Below are 9,975 nucleotides of genomic sequence, written 5' to 3' on the forward strand. Positions count from 1 at the left end.
GGCATGGTTGTTGGTGCCAGACGGGCCGGTCTGAGTATTTCACAATCTGCTCAGTTACTGGGATTTTCACGCACAACCATTTCTAGGGTTTACAAAGAATGGTGTGAAAAGGGAAAAACATCCAGTATGCGGCAGTCCTGTGGGCGAAAATGCCTTGTTGATGCTAGAGGTCAGAGGAGAATGGGCCGACTGATTCAAGCTGATAGAAGAGCAACTTTGACTGAAATAACCATTCGTTACAACCGAGGTATGCAGCAAAGCATTTGTGAAGCCACAACACGCACAACCTTGAGGCGGATGGGCTACAACAGCAGAAGACCCCACCGGGTACCACTCATCTCCACTACAAATAGGAAAAAGAGGCTACGAGCTCACCAAAATTGTACGGTTGAAGACTGGAAAAATGTTGCCTGGTCTGATGAGTCTCGATTTCTGTTGAGACATTCAGATGGTAGAGTCAGAATTTGGCGTCAACAGAATGAGAACATGGATCCATCATGCCTTGTTACCACTGTGCAGGCTGGTGTTGGTGGTGTAATGGTGTGGGGGATGTTTTCTTGGCACACTTTATGCCCCTTAGTGCCAATTGGGCATCGTTTAAATGCGATGGCCTACCTGAGCATTGTTTCTGACCATGTCCATCCCTTTATGACCACCATGTACCCATCCTCTGATGGCTACTTCCATCAGGATAATGCACCATGTCACAAAGCTCGAATCATTTCAAATTGGTTTCTTGAACATGACAATGAGTTCACTGTACTAAAATGGCTAAATACGACATTAAAATATATAGATATGTAATGAAATACAATACAAATATCTTGGAATAATATTATATTTTATTGTACTGGTATAAAATAGCAATTACAGTGTTTTTCGTAGTACCAATGCGTCTTTTTTACCCTTATTAGCCATTAGCTAGCCAATAAAAGGTGAGTTGGCTCCATAGCTCAGTGGTTAGAGCACTGGTCTTGTAAACCAGGGGTCGCGAGTTCGATCCTCGCTGGGGCCTGGTTTATTATTTATAATTGTTTTATTATATTACTTATTTACAATCACCTGAAGATTTTATAGTAAAGTTATACTGACTATTAGCAGAATAACACAATTTATTATATGGTTAACAAGTAAAATACTGATGTAAAGTGTTTTTTCTTTTCTTTTCATGAGTTAAATTTAAGCATAATTTTAAGCATAATCGTTGTTTATAGTTTCATATCAGGGTTTTGTCTTAAATAAAAAACAGAGTTTGCTTGCTCTTAAAATCCATATCCAAACAGGAGCTAAATAAGTTGTGTTATCCAAATACGGGTAGATGACATTGTTCTCATTGCAATAATGATGTCTTTGTGTGCTGAATTCCAGCTCTGCTTTGAACAAGGTCATTGATATGCTGAGCATTCAATCACGTAGGTGGTGCCAGCCTATCTCTGCCAACTTCCTTTACAAATTTGGCATCCCTCTGAAAAGTAATTTAGCTCTCTGTATCCAGAAACACATCATTTACAGAGCAAGTCTTCCCAGAGCAAGAGATGAATATCATTTTATAAGATTTCTCTGGACAAGCAAGTGTCTAAAGTAGTCACTATATTGTCATGGTTATTAAAACATAGGTGCATATGTGTAATCAAAACTAGAGAGAAATAGAGAAAAGGCTTTTTATTAAAAAGTGCTAGACCTACTGTTTACATCAAATTAATTAATGTGGCGTTATAGTGACACCTACCGGATTGTAAGTGAATTAATTTATGAAAAGAAATTTGTGTAGTGAGAGTAACCATGTAGTGCCAATAGATGGCAATGTTGCACTACAATAATTATTTTTTATTTATTTAATAATTACTTTTATTTATTCATTTACATGCATTTTTTCCCCCATTTCTTTCTTCTTGATTTATGGATTATACAAACTTAACTGTATATTGTTTGCAATTGGACAAATGTATAATAATGACAATGTTCCTTGGATAACAATATATTTAAAACATTGGAGATTAAGAAATGACCTGCTGTTGTGAATTTAATTAATATGAACAGTCTAGCAATTCAAGATTTTAATACTAAGAGATTTTTAACATTAAATTGCCATGTTTTAAAATTAATTAAAATTATTTACTTAAAATAACTAATAAAATATAATTAAACTTAATTTAATGTAACTACTGGTTAGTTATTGTATATTTTAGACTTCTAATTTTATTTTTATTTTTTTTACAGATGAATGAACCTCCCCTTACTAAAGAAGCTGATATAGTCTTATATAATACCAGAATCTGCCATTAATTGTCATGGGAATTAAATATTAATAATAGTCCACCCATATGGTGCTTCTGATCCTTCTTCCCTTTGTCAAGAAGATTAAGAGCGTGCATTTAAAAAAAAAAAAATCCTGTCATCACATTCAAAACTGGTATTTATTTTCATTATGAATCACATTGGATCAAACAGCACCTGAAGGGGAAAACGTCATGACTGAAAACTGAGCCGCCTTCTGTGTGGAATACATTTTCCAGATGATGACACAATGATTATTACATGTAAAATCAGCAAATGTTGAAAGGTTTGACTACTGCTCCCCTTGTAAAGAATGGACCATGTGGCTGTAGGATGGAGCCATGTCAAATCAGAACAACCATGTCACCCCAGCATGAACCCATTTCATATTTCATATTACTTTTCCTGGTAATTATGGTCAATTAATGGAACACTAGTGAGTGCTCTCCTCTAGCAAGCTTTAAGTGGAGCACTGAACCTGAAAAAATCCCATTTCCTGTCACGTTTCTCTGTTCTCTTATCAAAAGGTTGATCATCTCCACCCCACAGACCCAGATCCTGCAGTTCTGGAGAGGAGCTGGAGCGTTTCTCACTCTCATGTGCCACTGTTCATCACACATCACTTTGTATTCATCAGGCCATGTCGACAAAAGATGTTCTGACAAGATATTACATACAAATGTTTTCAGCTGTTAATCATTTTGAAACATTTAAAGCAGGCAGGGTTAACCTTATAGTAGTACTCAACACTGATTACTGTCACACTTTCAAAGTCCTTCTTCACTTCAATTAAGTTTATAATAACTACATTTTAAAGCACATCCACCACAATATCAGACTGTAGCACCACGTTTTACTTTGAAATCATTCTGAGGTAAATACATCATAACAAAAATCATAACAAGAAACTGTTTAATAGCTATGATACTGTTTTTGAAACCAAATCTTTGTATAGCAATGATAGGAAACACTGGCATCTAACAATGCCTTAGGAAAAAACAAAACAGTAAAGCATAAACCCAAATAGGAAATAAAACAAGTTATTGAATAGTCATATTCTGTGTCATAAACTCCTGAAACATTGGTGTCTCATATTTTAGAGCAGTCAATGCAATTTAGGAAAGAAATCAAGCAAATTTGTGTGTGTGAAACTATTCAGATGTAACCAGTAACATTTTCCTAAGTAACTGTAATTTAATGACATATTTTTTAACATATTACAGTTACATTTATTTTGTAATAAAATTACATAGTTCTGGTACACGTATAGTTACTCTCCAACGCTGCCATTGGGATCTGTAAGATTTATTACAATTTAAAATAATGATTTCTTTTTTTAATATACTTTCCATTTGAACTGAAAAGCTGAGTTTTCATCAGCCATTACTCCGGTCTTCAGTGTCACATGATCCTTCAGAAATCATTCTAATATACTGATTTACGGCTTTAGAAACATTTCTTATTATTATCAATGTTGTAAACAGTTGTGCTGCTCAATATTTTCTGTAGATACCATGATAAAAAGCACAGCATATATTTGAAATATTTTATAACATTGCAAATGTGTTTATTGACACTTTTGTTGGATCCTTGCTGAATAAAATTATTAATTTATTTGTAAAAAATCTTTTGAACAGTAGTGGGGTCTACTAGACCATGAAACACAAATCTGATGAAGGTTCATTGTTGTCATGCCTAACGTTTTTCCATTCAGAAGTGCATGAATGGCTGCAGGTCTTGTCTATTAATAGGACGGAGGTGACTGACACGAACGGCTCAGTGAGTGGGAGTAAGGGTCTGTGGCTGGCTTCAGACCGCCAGGCGATCCTACATACAGCTGTTTACTTACAGCTTGGGGCCTTCCTGAGGACCTGCCCCCTCCAGGGACCCGGAGCACAACGCGGCTAATGCCCCAACACTCAATCTAGGGCTTGAACCCAGGCCCTCCTCCAAGTTAACAGCAGGTTAACATTGCATAGCTGGCAAAGAGACAGGCTGACCATAAAAATAATAAATTATAATCCTTGATGGGCTTAAATGTGTTTTAACCAAACTTTTACCTTAAGGACAGCATTATTATTATTGCTCAGCCACATAGCTACCACCATGAGCACCTTAGCAACCACATAGCAACTCCACACAAACCATCCAGAACACCCTAGCAACCACTAGGATTTGGGACTACCCAGGGGTGCGTTTCCCAAAAGCATTGTTAGCTAACTATGGTCGCAAGTTCCATTGAACTCTCTTGGTTGAACTCTCTTGGTAATGATGGAACTTGCGAACAATATGCGTGCTGACATTATCTAGTATGTCACTCACTTTGCGAAAACAAACAGAAGCACCTCATAAGAGTACAAAAGCACTCATTGTGTGATGAAGCCTATTAGAATAGTTATAATGCCTCTATAATATATGAAAGCAAAAAAAGCTGCATAATCGTACAACCTTCATAAATCGTACAACCTTTATGAGGTATTAATTTTACACACAGTTCAACTAACAAGAAGTTAATACTGAGTGAGTAATATCTAAGACACATTTTTCGTCAGCGAAAATAGTTCCAAACAAAGCAGAACATTTGTGCGCCTCTGTTTCATTCCCGAATGGATCTGTTTTTAAACGAATTGTTTGAATGATTCAATGATCCATTCATAAAGACTGTGGCTGTGTCCGAACTCACCCCATTAAATAGGACACTATTTGAGGGGACAGCTATTTGTAATGCTGTCCGAAACCATAGTGTACGTTATCGATTGCACTCATTCAATCCCATAATGCATCACAATAACGAGTGTCTGAACTCGCGCACTCATTTTCATTCACTCCTTCAACTGGACTATATTAGTGGACTAATGTAGGGAATAGTGAATGAGCTGTTTTGACTGATTCAATGAATCACTCATTAGGACAGGGACTTGCTGCCACCTACTGGCAGTTTTAGTGCCATATTTATTTATCCATCAAAGGCCTATAAACCAGCCAATTAGCCAGCACAAAAACACACTCAGCTGAATATTATTCAGCATGAGTAAGCTTTCTGGTTGATTTAAAAAACCCTCTTCCCTGTTCTCAAGAGCTACACACACATTTTTGAGTGGTCAGATTCATGTCTGAAGCACCACGGATCAAGGGTTGCCCTTTGGAGCCCTTGCTAGAAAGCATCCATAAAGAAAATAAACAGTCATAAGGAGCTTGGAGCTCAGCAGATGTGGCGACGTGCGTAGAGAGCTAGCAGCAAACATTTGGTTAACTCTCCTTTTGAACAATGAAAGATCTGGCTTTACGGCCCATTATCCGTAGCAGTCGTACCAGTGCATTGTCAGCACGGTCAGGTGAGTTATCTTCTGCTATTGTGCTCTGTGAATGGGAATAGCTGAGATACCCTCCCCAAGTGAGTGATAACATCTCCTGGTAGAGGTTTTATGAAGAATCAAATGTGCAGCGGACAATAGACTGACATTGAGAGGCTGAGTTCCAGCTGCTCCGATGGGTCACTCTGGGATTTTGTGAATTCTCTCTAAGACCTCAGGATCTGGGCTGAAAACAAGAGGTTCTTACAAAAGTCTGGGTGGCCAGCAGTTACTGTGGATTTAGAATAGAAAGGCCTGCAATTTAAGGTTGTTTTACAAATTGGAAATATTGGTCATTTCGGTCAGTTGAGTGGTGAAATGTGCGAGTTGTAGAGAGGTCAATCTTTTAAACCTAACAATTGCTTTTAGAAAATGAGATATGAATAGAAAAATTATTATAATTATTATTATTATTAATAATAATAATACATAAAACTAATGTTATTAGTTTTGTGTAAGAAAAGTTGTGGCCTAATGGTTAGAGAGTCGGACTCGTAATCTAAAGGTTGCAAGTTTGAGTTTGGGCCGGCAGGAATTGTAGGTGGGGGGAGTGAATATACAGTGCTCTCAATACCATGACTGAGGTGCCCTGGCAATTAATGCTTTCAAGTTTTGAAGTTCCAAACATTTATTTAGCTCTTAGAAAAAAAGATAAACTAATAAACAAATGTCGAATTGCTGAATTTTTTACATGATATATATTCAAACAAAACCATTAAGAACATGTTGACAAGGCTCTCAGTAGATTTTGGAACTGATACAAGGCCAAAGAATGTTTTTGATTTACTGGTCTGGCCAATATACCAATCTATCATAAGTACATCTAAATTCATACTTGAGCTCTTGGGGTCACATCCTGTGTTTTTTATTTGACAGAATGACGTTAAATAAGGAGTAGGAAATGACAACCGTGGGGCAAAAGCTAGTGTAAAGGAACAATTGCAGATAATCAAGGCTGACATCACTGGTCTGTCTGTTAGTGGAAGAATGAACCTGAGCTGAAATCCCAAACCGATAAAGTCCAAATCAACCTCAGCTGTGAACAAGCTAGCAGGGTCATGGCTAAAATACACATGCCATGTCAAACACATCCACAGAGAGAAGAAATTACAATAATTGTCTTTTTTTCCCCTGCATATCGAGTCGCTAAGCTAAAATTCTTCTACCCCCTTCTGGTAGATTTTGTAACTACACAATCTTGCTGCAAAAACTTTCTTTTTTTAACATTCATTGATACAAATATCCATTGACATTTATTTATTTATTTATTATATAAATTAATGAAAATGTTTAGCCAGTGACAATTTTATTGGAGAGCTCTTCAGTGCATAAATCAATTTTACTTATTTATTTTTTAACCTACTTGCTGCCTTCACAACTAATCAATAATAATGTGCATGTTGTGAAAAAAAAATAATAAAAAAAAAAAATAATAATAATATAATAAACTAAAATAAAAAAAGAAAAAGAATAATATTTTGCCCATGAAGTTTTTTTACAGGATTTATAGACATCCTTGGTTTTATACTAACATAATTTTATTGGACTGATTTTATTTATATATATATTTATTTATTTATTTATTTAAAATCTGCAGCCTTTACAGCCGAGGATAGTCACTAATAAAGTGCATGTTGTGGTGCAAAATTAATAAAATTAATAAAATAAAATAAAATAAAATAATTTGTCCATGAGCAAAGATGGCATTTTAACTCACATCATATAGGAATTTATATAGCTTTCTACAGACTTTACAGACATTCTTGATTTTAAACCAGCAATCTGGGAGCATGAAGGCTTTTCATATGCATGTATCAGCCATATAAGCCTGTTTTTGTGAGGATTTTTGGACATAAAGTACAAATATGCATGTACACTGCTCTTTTTGTAAGGGACAGAGACCTGGTGGCCAGTATAGAGTGCTCACGGGCATTTGTGGCTCCCCTGCAGGAAGCACTAAGGAAATCTGGGATTCCTGTTGGTCTGGAAGAGTAAACATGGCGTTAACCACCATGCGCTGGCATGGACCTGTGCCTATGCCATCCGCACACATACAGTAGCTCCTCTTTCAAGAGCTGGCTAATGCACCACTAAGCTAACGGCTCTGGAAAAAAAAGAGAAATGTCCCCTTGACAGGTGGGAGGCCCAATTAAGAAAGACCTAATTTTGAAATATCAAATTAAAACCTATCATTATTTAATATAAATCTAAAGTGCATTAAGACACAGTCTATTTAAGCATTATCAAAACATCAGAATGATAAACAGGTTTCTAGCTTGAATCAGACATTCATCTTCATGACATACTATGACATACAACAAATCTTGATGCAATTAACCCCACTGTTTTCCCTTTACTCACTTTCCCTCGATGGTCTACACATCTGCTGATGATTCCTCATCTTTTCCAAGGACTTCAATGTGGTCTACATATGTTTGGCTGCATTTCCTTGTCCATTTAGTCCTGGTTTCCTCTGAATTAGTAATGTGTTGAATTAGTAATGTGCTTTATGCCACCACCATGCAGATGTCCACCAGCAGGCAGTTCTCTCAAATCATATTTGGATCGACCCTTTTCAAAGCTAATTGGTGATGAATTAGCAATGACGCACCATTGCTCAGGCTCTCTTCACATCAGATGTTAAATGTGACTTGTGTTCATGTTTTTCTAAATTTGGTGATTTGATGTTTCACTACAAAAACACAGACTTTTCATGCAGCGACATTCGGTGGATGTAACAGAGCAAAGATTTCAAGCATATGTCATTCATTTTATCTGAAGTTTCAGACTCTGAGTGCTTCTGGAACCTACCCAGCATGCCAGGGAATAAATTATATCAGTTCTGGGAAATGGCTGTAATGCAAACAAACAGCAATGTGCTAATAGCGGGAACATTTTGCACCCAGCAAACCAGTGTAGTGTATAAGGCTATGCAAGTTGATTAATAGTGGCTGGTCATTTTCTGCTCAAGAGATCTGTATTTTGTCTCATTTTGTGTGAGTTATTTGTCAGATTAATAAATATTAACAAATAGATAGAGTAATAGTAAATTAGCAGGAGTTATAGCGATGCTTGCATAATTCAGGACCGCTGATGTAACTGTAATAAAAAATACTCTTGCCTTAGCCTTAGAAGCTAGAAATAGGAATATAACTGATTCCTTTATAATAAAGTGGGACAGCAAGCAATAGCAGAACACAGACTTCTCTATTCGCTAGAATCTGGTGCAGTACAGGGTTTGTGCTTCGAGCTGTACTCAGTCAGAGCAGGAGGCTTTGATCTTGGCTCATCACGGTCCATTCCACCAGCACCCATATGGACTCACTTTTCTCAGGTCTGTTTTGGATCTCTCTCTCCCTTATTTATAGCCCCAAGAGTAGTTGTAAAACAAGCCCCTCTCAAATGTTGATCTCATTCACCAATGCTTGCAGTGATGCTTTTGCCCTGACATTCAGGAGCATTTACCACAGTTTTCATTGACATGAACGTCATCATAAACCTAAAAAACGTCACCCTAATTTTGCTACATTCATCACAAGCAATACATGCAAAAACAAGAACTGGAGGTCCCATAGGTACTATAGTTAAGATTCAGTGAATTAAAAAAAATCTGAGATATATTTTGACTGGTAGTGTAATCATTTTTTTTTTTTAAATCATTAAAAAAAAAAAGTAAAACGTAAGTACACTTCAACGGATCTGTTTCATGAGCCCCTAAACCATGGTAATTATGTTTCCTAATGCATTAATGGTTTGCAGTACATTGAGAAGACATGCTTGGAAATAGACTTCCTAATTATTCATAATGTATGGGCAAGAGCAAAGGCCATAGTCGGACACGAAATAACCCAATTTGGTTGTCTGTCTTTAGAGCCTGGTCTTTATGTTTGAGCAATGTCCTGTGAACATTCACTCCTCTATTTATTTTTGTTTCCTCTCGTTGTGAGGGACAAAGAGCAGGCGTCCCTCTGGCCTCCTGGGGTTCTCCGGGAGGGGGGTACAAATACAGGTACAGTTATCTTTTCCTGACTTTCTGCACCCAGTTCCAAGCCGCCATGCTTTGAGTTCACCGTGGGAGCCATGGAGGGCTGTCTTCTAATAAATATTCTGTTTTAACTCTGTAGCGAGTGTAATTTCTGCTTGTTATTTCCACTGATAGAAAAGAAACATTAGGACGAGAGCTGTGGGAGCTCCAGAGGGTGCCATGTTCACTTCAAAAGGTTTCAAACATCTCTTTAGTGTTTAATTGAAAATATTACAGCTACAATAAAACACTATTTTCAGGTTTATTGCTTTCTCAAATATTTTAAAGCAATTCTGACTTCTTTTTTCCCGTAAAAGTTTT

Source organism: Barbus barbus, assembly GCF_936440315.1.
Source record: "Barbus barbus genome assembly, chromosome: 20".
In the NCBI taxonomy this organism is placed as follows: Eukaryota; Metazoa; Chordata; class Actinopteri; order Cypriniformes; family Cyprinidae; genus Barbus; species Barbus barbus.